Raw genomic sequence first — 21639 nt, forward strand, 5'->3', positions numbered from 1 at the left:
ATTGATCATTATTTTAAGAAAATTCAAGCCTTTTAGATCTAAGCCGTTGCCCAAACTAGTCCCTGGTACAGCTTTTGTCATCTGTGATGGTCTGAGCATATTTTTGAGTTAAAGGTATTTGGATTGTAGTGGAGCTTGAAGAGTCATTTCGTTTTCTCACATACTTAATACTAAAGTTTGTTTCATGCTGGGCACATGTAGCTCTTGGGTTGCTCGCATTTATCCGTGCTACTGAAATTGGTGGAGCTGAAAAAGTGGATGTGGTTTATCTGCAAGGGCAGATGAGCTAGTTTGAGGGCAGTTACCCATAGTCTGGAGGCCTTGGGTGGACCTAGTGGATTAACCTGGGGTACCAAGCAAGTCATCCAGTGAGCATAGGTGGAGATGCACACCTTGCCTTCTTCCTGGGCTCCTGGGGGTTCCACTGTTGCTCTGAGCGTAGACATGAGTGAGTGGTGTCCATCACTTCAGCAGCATCACTAGTTATCTTTTTCTTTAAGAACAAATTAACATTCTACCAAGCACACCTCCCTCCCTACCAAACTGCAACATAAGCAGACAGGATTTAAAAATACACTTCCTCCCTGTTATTAAGAAACAAATTAGATCGTTTACCTGAGGCTAGAGAAAGCCTTATAAAGTAAAAATGTACAGGTCTTTTCCTAAGGGTGAAATACAAATGGGGTGTGATGGGAGTTTTCCACCTCTGGATACTGCTGACAACAGTCACGTCTAGAGGGCTGAGATGTCAATGTGGCAATGTCGGGCACTGACCATGCTTATGTTGCAGGCCAGGCTCACAGGTTAATTCACTTGGGAGAGCTGGCTTAAAGCTCTCTCCTGTTTTTCTGGTCGTGCAGTTTGTAACTTACACAACGTTTGAAGTGTGCGCAGTTGTTGGAGGGGATGTCTGTTGTATGGAGGGGATGTCTGTTTATTATTCACGCCAAAAAAAATCACAGGTCTAAGGACAGCTGCTGCAGGATTGTGAGGCAGGCAGTTCACCAAGAATTGTGAACAGATACGAAACCTTGACTTTTAAATACAAAGGTTGAAGCAAATTCTTTAAAAGTCAAAAGATGTAAGGTACTCACAGACAATTGGGGCTCAATAAATACTTGCTTATTACCCCTTCTCTCAAAATATTCAGCTATAGAGAAGGCGCCTTCTGCGCCATTGCCTTTAGCAAGTAGACTGTGCAGTGAAGCTTTTTGACTTCTCCTCATTTCTTGAGTAACATGTGCTGTTTATGCCAGTTACGGGTCATTTCAAAATGATTTCAAAATATTTCAGTGTTTGTGAGCTGTATGACTTTTGTTCTAATTATTTCCAAATTAATTTCAGTGCAAACTTTTATTCACATTCATATCTGAAATAACTGTATTTTGAGTCCCTTTCTCTACATAGGCATATGGAAAAAGCTTTACTGATGAGTGTGTAATATTTTCTTACAACCTCAGTGGGTTGAAGTGATTATTCTTACATTATTTTTAGCATTGTGTTGCCTTAGCTGCAGAAGGGCAGCTTAGCCCTTGTGATGTTTGTAGCCATTGAGAAGGTTCCTGCCGAACTGAAGGGAAACAGAACTATGCTGTCTTGATGGAAGTTAGTAGAAGTGTGGCATGTGGAGTGAATTAATGGTATGATTTCAAGTGGTGCTGGGATACTGGAATTACAGCTGCCTGCATTAGCATAAGTGTTTCACACTGTGTTTAATGTTTGAGAGGGCAACCAGTCTCCCTCTCAACACACTGAGGAAACTGTATTTTGGGTGAAGAAGATTTGTCTTAAAAGGAGTCCAGGAATGCTGAACTGATGCTAAGTGAAGAAAGAAAACTCTTTGATGAAGCAAGTTAGCAAGTGCTACCCACTTTAACTGGGGATGTTTTCCCATCAGTAGCCCATGTATCTTTGAGGCTGTGTCCTGGCATCAGTGACCTCCATCACACGTATCGATAGTCATGGAACAAGCTCTCTTCGTCATCAACCTCTTTGATGACAGCCATGCCATGACATTTCAAGTAACACTCCTGCAACTGGAAGTCCCCCAGTACATTCACAGCTGAAAGGGTTATTCTGGTTTTGATGTTGTAAAGTTTAGTGCATTTTTTCCTTGAATTAATTACAAATGTTTTATGGGTAACATATGCCAGAAGAAGCTATTTCATCATTGTTAAATGCTTGGTGGTAACTCAACACATGGGTATGCATTGACAAGTTTTCTCTTGAAAGACTCCACAGGAGTTAGATCAGCAGATAGATCACACTGGAATTTTAGCTAGATTATACCCTGCCTCTTCTTGAGTTTGTGAAACCAGGCATGACTAACCTTAAAGCTGTCCACATTGATGTCTGGATAGGAAGTCCTATGTGGGATTAATTTTTCTAGGATCAACAGTGCACGTATGGGTGCACCCTGCTTAATAATGTGTGATATACATGTACAAAGAGTAATCAAGAATATCATAATCTACTCCATGCAGTTTATTTTTCTTGGTGACACCTTTCTTTTCCATTTCAATGAGGAATTCTGAGTGAGATTTTTTTTTCCTTAAAGCACAATTCTCACTTTCTAAAATCAAGCCTAGAAGCTGTTAAACTACCTCTGGTCTAACATTTCCTTGTCCTAAGATTTTCTCTCAAACCTAGAGAGATATACTTTCTCACAAATAACACTATAATGCAGGAGTTACTACTACTTTGCATTGCCAGTTAGTGTGCCTAGCTGTAACTGCTGATTTTCTAAAGATGTGTTTAAAAAAAAAAAAAAAAAAGGAAGGACAAATAGGCAGAAGTTGGAAACAGCAAAGAGGAGGATCTCTTCTCCAGACGGAATGTTTGTGCCAGTACCTGTTGCTGGAATGTCTTGGTGTTTCGCTGTTGCCTTTGCTGTTGCCTTCTCAAGGAGTTTCATGTTCCACTTAGAACAAATAAATATCTCTCGTCACCGATCTCCATCTTCTTAGGTACATCATGGGTGCGAATACATCTCAAAAGCCAACGCTGGTGAGATGCTGAAAGTTGATGCTAGCCTGAACATCAGAGTCACTGCATAGCACTGCTGGGAAAACTGCAAATGCAGATGCTGTGCTTTCTGCTCAGTGCTACAGGCAGCGTCTCTCAGTTCTGCCTCATTATTCCAGATGTAGTACGGATTTTTAACAGTCAAATCTGCAGTCTAATTTTGACACCAGACAACTGACCTGAGGGTACAGCTCTCTGGAGAGTCCACTATGCAGTGGAGTAGTTTAGAGGACCTCAAGAAGCTAAAGATTTCATACTTTTCCGTTTTATCATGAACCTGAGTCCACCAAAGATACATTGCCACGCATACTGCCAAATTTCAGAAGCAGGCCAGAGCGGTGAAGTCATTCCGTGGTACACTTTTAAGACCTGGGTGTGTCACCAGAAGCATAGGAGCAATATCATTGAGGATGAACAAAATAGTAAGGATGTGGCTCATGTATATATCTTATACAGAATTCTTTACATTTCCTTTTCTAAGTAAACCTCTGTGCAAGAACCATCCTCACAAATACAATGAAGAAGTTGCAATGACTTATCATCCAAAATATGGAGGATTGAACCCCACACCCTGAAGTCACCATGATAAACTCTATTGCTGCTATTAGTTATTACTGCACTGAATTTTGAAACAGCAAAATCATGCGAGCCGATTTCATCTTTAGCTTAGCTGATTTCGTGGTTTTATATCACAACTAATTTCATTCAATTAATTTGTAAGAATTTTTTTCATCTGCATAATTTGGGTTGAAGAAAGGTTCGAAAAGTGGGATAAGGTTAAGTGCTCCTCAAGTGCTTTCTTTTTGGGAAGCAGCTAAGCGGGAGATGCAGCCTTCCTCAGTGTTTTGGCATATTAAAGCCGTTACTAGAATGAATGTGACTGCCATCTAAGATTCTCTTTATATTTATGCCCCACGGGTGCAGCCGTGTTCAAACTGATGCTGGAAGTGATTAAACTGTGACTTAATGTTCATCATCTCAGGCAGAGGAATCCCAAGAGGTGGTCACCAGTTCAGGAAGCCCTTTCATGAAGGGGTGGGTATGTGTTCGAGTTTTAGAATAAGTTCCTCAAATGAATGTTGACTTTTTTTTCCCAGTGATGTTTTAAAAATGCAGGTCCTAGGTAAAGTATTAAAAAATGCATTGAAGGAACACTCCTGGCTGGCATATTCTTTCTAATTCTTTAAAATACTGTTCGCAGTTGTCCTAACAGTTCCTGAATACTTAACACAGAAATATTCTGTGAATATTTCACAAGTGCATAACAAACAATTCTCTTGTATTTGACCGTATGTTTGTTTATTGCTAAGTTGTTTATATGTTGGGAGCTGTACATTCCAATTTTTTATTGTACGCTTACTTGTATTGCTTCTAGATACTGGTCTTTTTTCACTAGTTTGTCATTGTTCAGTTGTGCAGACACTGCTCATTTGTTTTAGGAAAAGCTGAAGGATTCCACTGACACTGCAAATAGCTACAGTAGACAGAACAGAAATAGGAGCATGTAATTCTAACAGGCCCTTTAACACCAGCCCAACCATAGTTCACTGCCCTCCCTCTTGTGAGCTGATTGCTCTTGACTCTGGCAATTGCTTAGTCTCTGTTTCCATTCCGTCTTCTTTCCACTTGGTGTCTGACTTCCTAAGTTTTCATTATAATGTTTTATGTGCATGTGTTGGCTTGTTGATTTCTTTGTGTTTTGCTTGATGGCATGCACTTGGTGTGTATTAGCTACCACAGATGCTGTTCTGTCTGCCACATTTTGTGTACTCAAATGGAGGGGATCAAACCTCTTCATTGATGAGGACGGGGATATACGTGTGTATCAATGTCCCAGTAAGCGTTAGGTATTAGACATGGCGGTTTATTGGCAAAAGAATTTACTTCTAGGTGTATTAAGAACACCAGTTTCCAATACATGCTGTTCGTGCATGCACTGTTGAGGAAATACCTTGTGAAACTGTAAGTTAAACACTGCCTGCTGGTCATGCAATGAGGTTCACAACAATTTGGCACTGGTTGTCCTTCACCAGCAAAATATGGTAGTTTTTACCTGCAGCTACAAGTTTAAAGACATTTGCAAAACTGCCAGATTGTTATTATCAAAACAGTAATTAACTGAAGTGTCATGCAATTAAACTAGACCAGCATGCTTTAGACAGCCTTGGGCAATGGTAGGAATGAAGTCCCCAGTCCAGCACAGTACACAAATACTCAAGTAGCTTTAAGCGTGTGGGTAGTCCCCATGAAGGCTCGCATTAGTTCTCAGTGATCAGAGGTCTAGGAACCTCAGTGTCTGATGAAAGCCGCAGGAACAGAAAAGGCTTAGTCTGCTGCTGAAAACCCTAATGGCATATACGACAGCAGCATTCAGATACATAAAAGGTGGTGGCAAGAAACGAGATAAGTTGCACTGTGAATGGAAGAGTGGAAGTGATCCTCAGCTGAAGCAGGAGATACTTGTTTTGGAACTTCAAGACATTTTCTAACAGCAAGTATGGTGAAATATGGACCAGATCACCTTGGGAGGCTCTGAAACCTCATGGAAATTTTTATAAGTCTTTTAAAGAAAAATCTATCAAGAATAGTTAAGGTGGAGCTGGGTCTTGGGACAGAGAGATGAACAACATACCTAATTGAAGGCTTTTTCAGCTTTTTTTTCTACAGTAGTATAATTTTATGTGCTTAAAATTACATACGTACATCAAAATAAGTGTATAAAGACTCTTGGAGTTCTTTATAGGCTTAGTCAAATGTTATTCTGTCAGAAGGGGGAGCAGTGGATCAGTGTTCTTACTGGGCTCCCTATCAGTACCTCATGTTTCCAAAAAACTGGATTCAGTGAACTCAATATCCTAAACTCCAAAAAATACACACACTTGCTAGTGATGGTTCTTCACTTCTGATCACCACCTATACTAGGTTTTATCCATTATTTTTATCTTGCCATCGTACCTAACAGAACTGTGTTCTTACTAAAGATTTTTAATATTTGAGGGAGGGGGTAAATATTCTGTTCTGAACTCTGTAATTTATGCTGGAAACGAAAAACATCTTTAGGTATTGTGGTTACAAAGCCTTCAGCTGACAACTTTAATCATGGATGTTATTAAAGTAGAATCCAAAGAGCAGTTCCTTTGCAGGCACTGGGTAAGGAAGGCAGCCACCGTAACACGCATCTGGCAACCCTGTGATAACAATAAATATACCCAGAAAGATCCATGCCAGCGGGAACATCTGAAATACGTAACATATGGAGTGAGGATGAGCCCAGGGTGCCTTAATTTTAGTAAGAGAAGGTTGTGTGTTTTCACAGGTCTCAAGCTGAACTTCTGATGGAAGCGAATAATGAGAATCTGAATCGCTGTGAAATGAAAAGTTTGAATAACAACTAAGTTTCCAGCCAGTCATCTCATGAGAAGTGGTGACACACAACAGACCTGGCTTTTGGGAAAGGCAGTACTTTTGCGCTTTGGATAAGAAACGGGATTTTTCAAGCAGAGACATGAAAATAGAGATGGGCACAGCCAGAAGGCTGAGAGCCAAGTCAGAAAATCTGCCAGAAACTGGAAGCAGAGGTGGCTTAAATAGCTTGGATCCAAGTTTTGAGTGTTGGCTTGCAAATGTCTTACTCAGAACTATTTAAAAAATAATCTGCTAGTCTGAAGTCAGTGTTCAAGCCCTGGTATAAGCAAGGCACTGAAAATAAAAGCTTCCTTTTTCCCCAGGATTCTGCCCTACCAGCTGAGCAGCTGGAGCACAGTGTACTTGCCATCGTGCCGCCATTTCTCCTTTTACTTTTGATTTTAAATACCTTCTTGGCACTGGAGAAAAGCTGGTTTGTAAAATGAGATCCTCTTGCTGGCAACATTATGTGAAGGAGTGATAGAATCACTGATGGCCATTCCTGGGGAAAGCAAGGAGTAAAACAGTAACTCTGAGCCTAGAAGCCAGATTATGTAGAGACTTTCCCAGTAAAGCCAGCTACTCTCATTTTCTTTCTCTGAATATTCCTTGTTTATATCTTTGTTGTTTTACTCATTGCAAGTGAAATTATGATACTCACCTTTTGCTATTCCATGAGAAACCCGATTGTCCAAGGCAGTGAGACCCCAGCCAGCTTAGGGTCATCTCTTCCTTGTAACCATCAGGAGAAATATGTGGAAGAAGTCAGCAGTTAAAATGAAGAAGTATTCCTGCCTAGCTCTGTAGAAATGTGAGGCCTGCTGAAAATAAAAACTTCCCAGTCAGCTCTGGCAAGTTGGAGAGCTGGCCCTACAGTTGTCACCTTAACATTGTCATTTTGATTGTAACAGTGAGTTGCAGATCAGTTAGATGAATTGCAGCAACTTAGCAACACCTTAGTTCTAACTGTGCAAGACCATCGTGCATGAAAGAGCTGCATGATTTCTATAGAAATTATTATTATTATTATTAACACTTTACTACTACTACACTACAAACATGGGTAGATATTCTACAGACTGCATTGTACCTTTCTGTTCTTAGGAAGCAGAAATAAATTATACCAAAGGGCCACAGACCCGCACTGATCTGTTCTGTTCTCTTCCGGGTCACAAATCTTCTCTTTGTTTATCCTTCAAGGAACAGTTTTTGGTTGGAATTAGCATATCACTTGTGGGTTTGTATGGCAAAGGTGTGTCTGGCTAGAGATTTGCTTGCAGCAGCATAATCTTTAATGAAGAGCGAGAAACTTGGAGAGGTATGAGGGAACGGGAGTGTTGAGAAAATAACCATGAATGGTGCTGAATACTGCTTTTAACCCACATAAGAAGAAAGCTGCAAACTGAAAGATGCTCTAGATTAAAGAACACTGAGGGATCATAAAACAGATTGAAAAACACTTGTTAATGAGCTGCCAGCTATGACTTTTGGCTTCTATAATATTGCTCAAATATTTACTTTCATTCTAACTGTTGATAAATGATGTGCCTCTAACTACTCTGCAACTCCGGCCACAGTTTCCAGCTTGTATGTATGTCTGTTCATGATCAACTCAGAGTCAAGGCAAAAAAGAATGTGCGAGGACTGGCTTATTTTAACCCTTGTATCTTTTTTTTTCTGAATGGTTTCTGAAGAAAAGTGTTGAGTCTATGTCATAACTGTTCCCTGTGGGTCTGGTCTGTTGTTCTGACTCTCTGGAAACGTTCGGATGGTCAGGAAGTGTGTGCCAGGGTGTCAGATGTAGATGTGAAACTTGATCAAGATTACTAAAGTGCCAGCATGTCAGAAGGAAGTCCACAAATGCTATATATAATTTCAACACAGAAGGATACAGATTAAAGGCACTGTGAAAGAGATAAATAATGAGTATTTATAAAAATCCATATATAACAACAGAATTTGAGAAAGATAGACCATGTACCTTTTGGCCAAGATCTTAAAAAATAATTCCAAGGTGGAACAAAGTTGATTCCCAATTTCAGTCTGTGCCAGCTTCCTCACGAACAGAGCGAAGATCTGTATTACCTCCAGGATCACCACCACGGAGTGGGCAGCACACTGTAGACACTTTACTCTCTCTACAACTTTTCAGTGACCAGGTTGAGCAAAGGAAGATGACTGTGCTTTCCGCAAACCAGATATAAAGGTATCTTTTTGTAAACCATTTCACCTTTAAAGTCACAATAAAAGTATATTCTAGACAAAGACACCTATAACTTCCCTATTGAAAGAGATCTTGGCCGACTGACAGCTTCAGATCTGCTCAACAGTATGACTTCTTTAATGCCTGGTTTTGATGTGTTCTTGTGGAGTCAAGGGTTGCTTATCATGCCCTGCTATGGCGTTTGTAGCTCTTATTACTCATGACAGATAGTTTAAAACTTGTTGACTTTGGTTGTTCTCTGCAGTGCATCTATCATTGTCTTTGTTGAAGGACTGAAAGTCTGACAGGTAATCATTCAGTCCATTCACCTTATTCCACTTTCTAAGAAACTGGTTGATGAATTTGAAATGTCTTAAGATTTTCATCATATGGATTAAAGACACATAATTAGGAGGAGAAAGATACTGTACTGGTACACAAGTGATTTAGAACCTATGACCAAATCCGTCACAGCCTAATTTGATGTTGTCTACCGTGAGCCTCCCATCCCTCTGTTGAGGACAAAAGCCTTTGCCCTGCTTTCAGATCTGTAGATCAAAGCTTCTGTGAATGCAGTTTTGAAATTGGGATGTGAGCTTCTGAGCTGTATTGCTTTAAAGAACTTTGGTCAGAGTTCTCTCTTTATTCAAGGTGCAATAAAAATGAAGTATTTTGCTTACCCTTTCACATATTCTCCCTGCATCCTTGCCACAGGCCCTGTGTGCGGTATAGAGTATAGCAGCTTTGGACTTTATCGCTTCTTTGCTTATTGAAAACAGCGTTAAAAAAAAATAATACGTTAGAACTGTTGTATCAGTCTTTTATTCTGGACTCAGTATTTTATTGGTGCTATATACTACATACTTATTTGCAATAATCCAATTCTTTTTCTTAGTATTTACTAAGCTGAAGAGATTTCGAGTGGGGTGGGGGGGGGGAGTTAGAAAAGTTTACATAGTGGCCTACAAAACACATATTTAAATTGATACTGTTACTAGTGTAATAGCTGACATTTCTGGGTAAATTACTATTACTTCTGTCATGAATAAATGCTTATCAAAACGGGTATTATGCACAACTTACCCCCTCACTATAGATCTGATGGTGCACTTGCTTGCCTCAAGGGAGTGAATGTCCTTCCAGCAGAGCTCAGTAAAGATTGTGATTTTTTTTTTTTTTTTTTGGAAAAAATAGGCAGGAAAGCTAAAAATCTTAGCACTTGTAAATTAAAGCTTCAGGTATTAAATCAAAGAGTAGAAACAATCACTGTAAATTAAATGAGCAGTTCCATTTTGTAAGTAAAGAATAGCTCAAGACACAGTTGAAATGAATAGAGCCGGGAAAGGTACTAAATTTGAAAAACTTCAATATAAGAGCTCACACAGCTGTGCTGCCAATCACGTGAACTGAAGTAACACCTTCCCTCCTATGACCACAAAACTCAGGAATTAATACATTTCCATAGCTCCTTGCTAGAAAGAGAAGATGAGGAAAAATTGTGAAAGGAGTAAAAAGAGGACAGTTAATATCTCTGTCTTGAAGAGGATACTTAGCAGTTCTTCAAGAAGGGAAGAGAGAAAAAAAGCGATGAAGGCACAATTTTGGTAATGTAGGAGAATGTTTCTAAAGAAGAGACAACTCGGAAGCAGCAGTACTAGCTCTCAATGAGATTAGCTCATTCTTTACTTCAGTAGTTTTTACAGTTTGAGAGAGAAGGTTCTCCAAGGCAGTCTCCAGCCTCAGTACTGAGAACATGTCTGAAGCTTCCAGCTGCCACGTGAGGTGCGTTCTGGAGAGCAATTTTACCACGAGTCTCATGTCCCATCTTGTGCTTGCAGTCCTGCAGGAGATCAGCAGTCTTCTAGCCGTGTATATCGGATAATAATATTTTATGCCTCTGGAATGTATCCTCTAATAAAGGAGTGCCATTTAAATTGGGGCTTTGCAAGCCTGCACATGGCAGGTGAGGCTCTGTGCCCCAGGAAAAGCAGGTGCAGAATGACAGCAGCCAGGAAGAAGGATTCAAGGCTTTCTGAGGAACAGTTCAGCAAATAAATAGAAGTAGAAATAGGAATAAAAAGTTTCACATGCCTTCTTGCCACAAGCAATTATAGCAAGTGGTATGATGTTGCCTTCAGAACCAAAATAAGATCCAGATTGCGCCTTTATAGTGCATGATGTTAATCCAGATCCAAACAAATGCAACAGAAGCAAGCACAATCCAGCTTTGCACTAATGGAAACCAGTCTCTTGATGTAAAACTTTTGCAATACTCAGATAAACAAGTGTTTGGAAATTGATTTAGGGTTGTGAAGTGCCCAGGAGAACAAAAAGCTGATGTAAGCTGAAATTCCCATCCCTGATAATAACACCAGTCTTCACTGTGATAAATGCCAATCCGTGATAAATCCTGTATGATCAGTGGCAATAAACAGGGCTCACAACAGAGCGTGTTCCCTTAGAGGGAACGCCTTAGTAGCCCGGCAGGGACTTTTCATTCTGTTGTTTACTTGGCAGTGAAAAGTGAGCACCACCCTGAAATGCTTGAGAGCCTAATCACAGGAAGTACCTTCCTAGCGAAGAAGGAGAAGGATCTTGTTGACAGGGACCATCTCTGGAACAGAAATCTTGCAGAACTCTCTATAGTCTTCTATTCAAAGTCTGACTCAGGAAATTTGCTGAATGGCCTCAGTCTTCATCATGCATGGGCCCAGGGGATAGTCAGAACTTCCCAGGATATACAGAGCACAGCTGTTCTAACATGTTTGTACTAAACCATTTTTTTCTCCTCTGAAACATTGCTACCTAAGCTTGACCATCCCCCCAGAATCTTATTATTTTAAAGGAAACATTTTCTCAAAGCCCCTTCAGCCCGGGACAGACTGTTTGATCACAGAGTTAGAGAGAACAATGTGAAAATCGCAGGTTTAAATCACTATACAGGTGTTTGCGTATTCCAAGTGGATATATTCACCAGTGGGCTGGCATTCTCTTGCTTCTCCACAAAAAATCAGAGTGCCTTGACACGGATTTCAGACTAAGGTGAGACTCTTGCTCCATCAGTGTTAATGTGCCAGACAGCATCTGCTACATCATTTAGTCTCAGGAGAGTTCAAATATGAAGATAGAAACTCAGAGAGATGAGTTACCACTCTTAAATCTTAGCTACGTAAACCTCGCAGAACTGAGTGAAAAATCAAGCCTCATGATTGTACATGAAATGTGTGTTTTTAAAATGTCGTTTGCCTGTTAAAGGAGTGGAAATATGGTTTTGTGCTTTCACACACCCCCTTTACTATAAAAAGTGTGATCCCAGAAAAATGTTATGTGGGAACAATGTCCAAAGGTTACCACCATTCAGATCTGGAAAATCAGCTCTCCTATGCTTATCTTAATTTCTGGGTTTAGCTTGTACCAGCCTTCAAGTTCTGCCTAGAACCAGACTACAGTTTGAAAAAAATTAGCAAAGAGCGTTCACAAACGGGATCTATTTAAGTGAACATTTTTGGAAGAAATGCATGGTTTTCTTTGTTTCATTCTTAGTGGGAGGGATTTTCATTTTAAATTATAAAAATCAAGAAGAAATGCTGAAAAATGTTCTAAAAAGCTTTGAATTATTTTTAAAAACCATTTACTTTGGGAAAACATGTATTCCAAATGATTCCTTCTACTGCCCTGGAAAAAAAAAAGAGGAAAGGAACAAAAAGAAATTTTCTGCTTGTTGTCATTTTCAAACTGTGTTGTTGTACAATTTTATAGAAAAGTGGTGTGAAAAACAAAATTGATAGAGAATTTTCAGCCAGCTAATGATTTTGCTCCGTCATTTATTTTCTCCATTGTAAACAATGAAGAGGTTATCCTGATTCTGGATCTGTCTTTTCCCCTTCTCCTAACTGCCCTGTACTCTTGAGGAAAACCCCATCCCTCTAAGCCACACAAAATCCACAGTGTTGTTGCTAGAGTACTAACCCAGGTTTGGCCCGTTGTATTAAATGTCCTTTTGTTTTCTACTTGAAACTTACACCGAAGGCAGTTTCATGGTCAGCATACACATGTGCAGAGACAAGACATGCCAACAAACACAGACACACCATCCAGAGACTGCTAAAAGCCTGTTGTGTGCAGACCTAAAAACTGAAAAGCTCAAAAACTTGATTGGGCTTTATTTTAAAAATGCTTTTCTGTTTCCTAAAGTGGCAGACTGGCATGCCATATAGATGGGGCACAGTAAGGATCTGTGTTAATAAAATAGACTGAGTTTGAATCATCATTTACTTTCCACCCTGAATCCAAAATCACTGAGTACTTTCCATGTGCTAAGAAACATCCCTGCAGAAGGGATCAAACCATACATAGTATACTTGTTGTGCTGCGGTTCTGTGCTTTTAACATGTTTTCTCTGATCTGATAGAATAGTTTTCAGCCTTTTCCAACCTGCGGACTTCTGAAGATTTTTAAAGGTAGGGGAAAATCCCTCCACTGTAGACTAAAATTATTTGGCAATATGCTGCTTTTACTTACCGCAGGTTCCTCAGAAAATCTGTAGCTGAAAATGGTGGGTGAAATTTCATCCACAATGGGGGCCCAAATCGACAGATTAGAAAATAAAAAAATTAACATATTGAATACATATTTAAAATCTCCTTCTGCCTCTATTCTTTTTTTTCCCTGGGTGATCATTTGTTTATATGCTAAATCAGAATCCCTGATAATTAGAGCATGTTCTCTTGGTGACCTGCAAAGCTATATCATTGATAAATTTGTTAGAAGATCTGCTCGTCATGCTTGCTTCTGGTGCTGGGGATCCCCCGCCCAGAATCAGGAGCCCTGCTGCCTGAGAAGTTGCACGTGGCGCTGTACACTTTATTGACATGAGTCTTTCAGGAAACTCCTTTTTTCTCTTGCACGTGGCAGGGCCATAGAGGGTCTACGTACCCTGCAAGCACCACCTCAAGAGTGACTATAAACCTGCCACATCCATTCAGTCATTGACTTTTGCTCCATGTATTTGGTTTTGACTTGGTCTAGGAAACCAGTAGTTTGAGTTCATTATGTCAATATAGTATTTAGGACAAGACAAGTTCTGGAGAAGATACACTGCAAAATCTTCAAGGGATGGCTACTAGGCCTTTTGGGATATGTGAAAACTAGTGACACTTGCTTGTATTTAACTGTGCATGCTAGGTCAATCTGGACTCGGTGAGCAAAGGAGTGCTGGCCACTGCTTATGCTCTGGGCCTGCCCCAAGCTTCTCTGGAGCTCAAGCTAATGCTCTCTCTTAGCACAAGCTTGTGTGTAAACAATGTAGGTAATGAGGAAATCTATTATGAAAGCAAAGTTAGATCTTGACAATATAGATATGGCTAGAGAGCTTGGGGATGGGATACAGAAGATGTGCCACAAATGGTATAGACTTGGTTGTAGTTCGGCTGTCCCTGCAGGAACAGTTCTCGTGCTTTCCTCACTTACTGCCCCTGCAGTGATCCCCAGTGCTTGGCCAGGTTCCTTGGACTGGGTATGAGCTTTATGCATAATCTTGTGTTTAATTTCATTCTCTGTGCCCAGGTACTTCCAGGAGATGTTCTTGCACGGTGTACAAACTTACCTGAGTGGCAGAGCATCAGTGGCACTTCTGTTCCTAAAGTTTCCTGAAAATCCTCTCTGGACTGTGAAATAATCCTTGATCCAAAAATGACCCGTTGAAACTTAGCAGGAAAAAGGACTTGCAGGGCAGGAATGTATAGAGCTGAAGAACGGAAGAGCAAAAGAAAACTGCTCTTGGAGACCCTTCAGTCACCCTCGCATGCATTTCCCATCCTGCCAATGAGAATCCCTCTCTCTGTATAGGAGGTGAGTTAGTGCAAGCTATAGTTGAGCCCAGCAGAGATTTTCCATCAGGATTCTTCTGCCAATGTGTGTTTGGAATTTTCTGTCAAGATGGCAGACAGAAATCAGGCTTATTTGCCCACACTCATCATTTTCTGAGGCAGATCTCCAAGATAATTGTGTCTCCAGCTTTTGTCCTATATGCACTGTTGCACTGCAATTCCTCCTGCGTCGCTTTTTGTAATGCTGCTTAAACTTGCAGGCTTTGGACTGGGGCAGGTAGAATTGGTTGAATTGTTTGTTTGAAATACTAATTGCTTGGAATTTCGACCGTGGGTATGGCTGGTGAGCAATTCACAAATCAAATCTTGTTTTCCTTGGTGCTGCCAGAAAGGGTTTCGGGTTTGGTTTTTTGTTTTTTTTTTTTTTTTTGCGTGCTGCCAGTTCTTTCTAAACAGTTTGCTTTGATTTTTCTCCATTATTTATACTGGCAGCACCACAGCCAGGTCATCTGGCATTGGTTGTGTCCCTTTGCTACCTGGCTGACTGAAACATTTTATGTGCAAGGTTAGCAAATAATGTATTTTCTGGTGCATATTTTTTGTCTAAAAGACACTGATGCTAAAACTGTAGTTAGGGTTCACAAGTGGGCTTGCAAACGGTAATTTTCTAAAAGCAGAGGCATAGGAAATTATTTGGTCGTGTGAATCAAACTTTTCATTCTCTTAAATAAAATACTCAAGGACCAGTTTCCCTTGACCAAGCAGACTGGGCAGTGGGCTGATTGTGAGTAACTAGTGGCATCAAACAAGAGAGTCAGTCCAGCTCAGCTCTGCTGCTGTATGCAGCACATGTTGCAGGCAACTCTTACCTGGAGGACAAAGTGAAAGGGATTATTCATCATGCCAGCACTGGGACGGAGAGGAGTCTTACGGATGAAAGTTACTTAGTTTAAACTCACAGCAGTACCCCTCAGAACAGCAGTGATCAGGGCCATCTGCTTCACAACGGTGTTCCCTGGCAGATGCTGTGGTTTGCTGGACAGCTGGGGTAGCTCCCTAATTGCCATGGGTGAGGGAGGAGCAGGGCGGGGGAGAGGAAGAGCGAGGGCAAGATGACAGCAGGTCGCTTTTGCAAACGGGTCTGTTAACATCCCATCCTTGATGCCGTTAGAGGTGAGTCTGACATGGATAATAACTCCTGGCTCTGCCAGCCAGCTCCTGCTGTACAGCCCAACCTGTACCAAGATGTAAAATGTGCCCAAGCAGCAATGTGCATAAAGAGCTGCACGGAGGACAGGGGGACTTTAGGAGGTCACAGGTGTTTTGTTTGGATCTATCTGTCGCCAAAGCTCACATTATCAGGAGCAGTTCCAGACACACAAGACAATGCACGTGTCCATCCCCAGCCCTTGGACTGAGCTGCTTGCTACAACTGTTTGGCAGTTGTATTGCAGAGCACCAAGACAGCATCGGGGCTCTCGTGTCTGTGCAGGCTTCTCTTCACGCAGAGGTAGGTAGCTGTCTGCAGCCACTGAAGAGATCCGCTCCTCCTGTCTACATGGGACTAGTAAGGGCATCAAGCCCAAGTCTTCAGCCACCTCTTCGCAGTCTCTATCCCCCACCAGAACATACCAGGCTCTCCTTTCTGGACCAGTACAATTCAGTTTGTCCTGTACTTTTAAGGGTCAGTGTTTTATAATGCTCCATATGCATATATAGCTTTATTAGAATTGTTGCTCTTTATTATTTGCACAGTGGTAAACCTTAGAAGCTGTAGCAAGCCTCCTGTTGTGTGGAACGCTATATGAAGCCAGAAGGGAGAAAGGGAAGGCAGTCATTAGCTGTACAGCTTTTTTATTAAAATAAAAATTATTTTACTTTTTAATGAGTACAAACAGCCAAGACATTTTCTCTTGATCACTGAAGTCTCTTGGGACCTGGGAGACTGAGTTAGCAATGTTTTTGCATCCTGACTTTACTCACCTCCCGGCACCCCAAAAGTAATGATCTGTTCCCCACAAGGCTTTTATTCATGCCTGAGGTTACTCACGGTGAGTTTCTCAAGTGATGTGCAAACCATGGACTCAGGGCATTGAGTCAAGGTTGTGACTCAGGAGGCTCTGGTTGGTTCAGTAGCTGCCTGGCTCCGTTGTGTAAAGCCAAGGCACAGAGGGAACTGCAGTTGCTACCCAGAAATAGGTGTGGTTTCTTCTTCCCTGTGCGAACCGTCCTTGTGTGGGCCTGCACTGTCCCAATCAGCTTCTTGGCTGATTCACTAGCTGTGTAATTTATGTGTCAATCAAGACAGAATTATCAGACCAATGTACACCTTATCCTGTGCTCCACAGCTCTCTTTGAAGTTGAAGATAACAAGTTATCATCACTTGGCTGTTTCTAAACCATGAACACACCTTAAGCTGCTAGAGGATGGCCATGACAAAACCAGCTGTTACAGCTTTGAGACTGTTTATCTTTGGGCTCCCCTTGCAGAGTGAGAAGTGATTCAGATATGGTGTAGCACAGCCCCCTTCCAGGTGCAGTGCATGTGCAGTGTAGAGTTCTGCCTCATCTTCTCAACATTTCAGTGCCAGCATCAGCTGCTATAAACTTCTGGAACATCTTTCACCAGAGAAAATGGTGTTGTCTTCAACTATGATTTGGTCTCTGTAGCTGCCAAACCAAGGCATTGATTGAAAGTTCAGAGTCAGTGCAGCTTGTTCTTGTGCTGGGAACATGGAAAGCAGCAAACTCTGCATCTGGTAGAACATTCCCAGATACACCCAGCAGCAGTGTGACGCCATCTCTGCAGACTTCATCTTCTACAAGCAAAATAGAGCATGACAGTTGGGGCAATGGGAGGATGGTGGTTGTGACCTCCAAGAGGAGCTCAAGCTGCCTCCCTTGCTCTAACCACCAGTCCACACACCACCACTGTTACTGCAGAAGCAGCAGCTGACGACCTGGAGCTAGGTCTGCTGCAGTTCATTGCACTGTGCCAGCTAGACACCTGACTTTCAGTGGCTCTGAATACCTGAGGCAATCACTGACATCAGTAAAAGGTGAAGCAGCTCAGGACCTCTCTAAATTACATCCTTGATGTTGACTCTTGCCCATTAGAAACCTGGGTGAACTAATCAGCATATTTCATCAGGCAGCATCCTCAACTTCATCTTCTCCTAAATTTCCCCTTTTAAATGCAGAGTCAGTGGTTCTCAAGATGTGATTTATTTTCAGTTTCCTTTTAAGGCACCTTTATGTCATACCCCACCACCACCTTCTTTGTCTTTCAATAAAGCGGCAAAATGACTCATGAAGAAACACTCCATGAACACTTTGTTCTCAAGAAACATTAAAGCATCTTTGTCACTGACAACATTGCAGGGATTAAAATACTGTAATTTTCTTATTTGATCAAATTTGTGATGGCTACCTTATGTTTATACATATATAAAGAAAACTGGTAGGCAAAGATATAGGAGAGAGAAAATTCCTCCAATCCTGAGGACATAATCTTAAAACGTGAGATCCCATCTCTTGCTCCAGTGAAATCTGTGTGCCATTCCAGTGAGTCTCCCTCATGCTGGTGGGTCTTGCAGAGCTAGAATAGCCTGGTGCATTTTATGTTTCTTGAACAACTTCTGTCTGTGAGCAGCCAGGCTATGTCTGAAACACACAGCTGTGGATTGTGCTGGAAGCAGGCGTAGAATGAGATTACCAAAGTGCAGGTTTAATGTGCTGTTGATAATAAGAGGGTCAGTAATGTGTCATGTTCAAAGAGCGTGAAGTTCAAAAAGCTAAAGCTTTTAACCTTAAGGTCAAGGCTCAAGCCAAGTCCAATTTGGCCAGGTCCCAGGCTGAGCTCTACACCTCTTAATGACTTAATTACCATGTGCAGCTTGTTTAGACAACTAAATGTCCTTTGGTTAGTGTTCAGAAGGCAGAGTCAGGGATGCTTCCTCCATGCAGGGAGGAAATTATGCTTCATAAATACCTGTCTGACTAAAATATAAATACAAGTTCTGGGATTTAGGAGATGCGTTGATGAATTGTCTTGATCCCCATCAACTAGCTCGGGGCGCAGCCTTTGGAGCAGCAGTGTAGTGCTGTATAGCAGCCATGTCCCTGCACACCTTTGGAAATTTCCACTGTGGAAGAACAGAGTGCGATCTTGACAGTATGCAGCTACAATCACTCGAAAGGTCTGTGCAAAAATATACATGAAGTGTCAAGTTCTTTCCCATTCAGTGGTATGAATCAAAATCTGTGTAGGGTGAGAGAAGTCAAGGTGAATTCTGATTCTTATAAAGAAGCACAGGGCACCAAATGACACTGTCATGTTCAGTAGGGGGGAAAAATCTTTACACAAGGTATAGTTAAGCCGTAGGACACTGAACCTACTGAAATGTTGTGCAGATTCAAGGACTAATTGGACAAATTAATGGAGAATATCAGTCAATGAATGATTGCAATGCTGCTGCTTTTGACTTTGGAAATCTCCAATGTAGACCAGAAAAATATCTGCGTATGCTTGTTCTGTTCACGTCGTCTTTCCAGGCCTGTTAAAATGGGCCATGGTGGAAGACAGGGTTGTGAGCCAGATGGAGTTTTTCTTTGACCCACCATGGCTGCTCTTCTGCTCCAGTTCCTGTTCGGTGAGAAGTCTGTGGGTGGTATACATGGAAAAAGCTTTGTTCCTTACCCAGTTTGGTGTATTTTTACTTATTAATAGTGCTGCTTTATGAATAGAGCATAAGTACTATGGGGTTGACAAGGCAGTTCAGACCACTGACTTGAGCGGTTTTCAGGCAGTCTGTACTAGCTGGGCCCTTAGCCCCTTGTATTGCAAGCAGCAAAATACACTTAGCTTGCAGCCAGCTTTGCAGAGACATCAGCAGGTGCTGTGTAACTTCCTGTGAGAAAATGCCAAAACAGATCTCAGATCAGGTATCAGAAAGTACTGCCATGACTGTTCATTTTCCCTGGCATAAGCCGTCACACCTTTGTCTGTCTGGGATCTAAATAGTTAATCTACCTGAGCAAATAGGTAGGAGCATTTTTTCTTTCAATGAAGTTTAATTCCTGGAGGCAGATCTTTTTTTCCAGTGAGTGTCAGATAATTGGAAGGGTAGGGTGAGGCAGGAAACCACGACACGCCTTTGTTGGGACTTGTTTAAGAGCACAGGAATAGAAAAGCAGAAGAAGGGTGAGAATAAAACAGGTTAAATAAAGAAGAGGTGAACATTTTTGGATGATCACTCAGATTCCACACACCTTTGGAAGGACGTGATATAAAGTGTAGGTGGCAAATTTTGGTAGAAAGGAAACGGTTGAGGAGAAAAACAGATTCTCAGTTCAGTAACCAAAGCACTCCAGGTAAGTTACATTGCTAAAAAAAAAAAAAAAAAAAAAAAAGAGAGAGAAGAAAAAAGTATCCTTTTTTTTCTGTCTTCCAGATTCCTTGAAGAACAAGGCTGTATTCTCAGGCACATTAGAGGAGTTGTTACATTTTTCTGTGGGGAATACAATGTAAAAATAAGATTGTGTAAGAGCTGGGTCTTTTTGGTTTTGTATCTGTCAGTGAATACAGCTCTTTTAAAGTGAGTATCAAGTGAAAGGAGTATACCTGCTGGGAGATAAGAAATGTGAAGCCAAGCTCTGGGTCTATTTTTAATGCATTTTGTGAAACTACTGTGCAAATAGATAAAGTTTAGCTGAATGTTCTCTGTTCTGCAAGGGTACCAGCATGGTGAATTGCATATCATCTGTTGGCTGCTTTTAAAACTGAGCAGATCTGAAATGTGCTGGTTCACGTTGTAATATTAAGGAATTGATCTCTAGTCCTGAGAATGCCTGGAACTGCTTCTGACTGAAAGGCTGGGTTGCCATGGATAAGCTTTGCTTTGTCTCAGACAGGTGGGTTTATTTATCAGCAGTGACTCATTGATTATGGACTTTGGGCCACATTTTTGTCATAGAAGATTAGGAGGCGCTGTAAGGCGTTTTTGAAGCTTTGTCACAGTAAGTCAGAAAAGTCATTTGAGAAGCAGTTTGAATCCTTTCTGCGGCAGGTCTAGCGATTGAACATAGTAGCATAAGGTAAAAGACCTGTCTTCTTTTCCTGTCCTTAGACTGACTTGTAGAGTGACTTTGGGGAAGTTACTTGTCCTTCTGTGGCTAATTTCTTCATCTGTGAAATGATGACAGCAGCACTTTCCTGTTCTGCACATATTTTGTATAATATCAGGTTGTTTGTCTCCCTTCCTGTGCCAGAGGGGAGAAGCTTGTGCAGGTCAGAATGGCCTTGCTTTGGCCGTTTTCTCTTTGGGTAGCACAGTTCAGTAGGGACAGCAAGGACACATTTTTGAAAGGAAGGCAGCTGGCAGTGCAGAGTGAAGTCTGGGCAGTGCTCCTGCTTGTGCTGTGGGAAATGAACACATATTGGTGTCAAAGAAGCAGGACAGGTTGTGGGCAGAGCAGAATTTGGTTCCTACGGCACATCCAGTTTTTGTTGGGCATTTAAGCTGCTTCCCTGGCATTAACATCATTTCAGTGAGTCTACAAAATGAGCAGATTTGGTTAATTTGATTCTGACTGTGTTGGGTTTGGTAGAATAACTGTAAACGAACAGCTTTTGAAGCAGAATGAGAAGGTCAGATTCCTAGACTGTGGGGTAAAAGAGAAATAAGGGACCATTTTTTAATCAGTTCTATTAGTCCCATGACCGTGGCACCTGAAAGGTTTGATTAAGAGGAAGGAGCACCCTAACAGACATTTGGTATTATGGCAGATATGGCGTTTGCTTTTAACATAGTCAGTGACATGATTTGGAGGCATCTACTGAGTCTCAGAGTATTCATGATCAAAGGGTTCCACTGATGTTGAATATTATTAATCTCAGCACCTGCTGGTGCCTCTTTCTCCTAATGGAGTGTCTCACAGCAGGAGCCTTATTAATGGAGGGAGGAGAGAGCTGAAAGGATGTGCTGTGAGAGTATAACAGCATTCTGACATGAAAACTGCAAGGACATTGTGGAAGAATAAAAGAATCTGAAACGTGCCTACTTTCATTTTTCCATTAAAATACATCTTGGTGGCCATTCCCCTCTGCTTTGAAAAATGCCTGTAATAAACTTTATTACCATTGCACACTATACCTAAATTCTAAAATAATAAGAGAGG

The sequence above is a fragment of the Leptosomus discolor genome, chromosome 6 (genome assembly GCF_034619465.1).
Source record: "Leptosomus discolor isolate bLepDis1 chromosome 6, bLepDis1.hap2, whole genome shotgun sequence".
Classification (NCBI taxonomy): domain Eukaryota; kingdom Metazoa; phylum Chordata; class Aves; order Leptosomiformes; family Leptosomidae; genus Leptosomus; species Leptosomus discolor.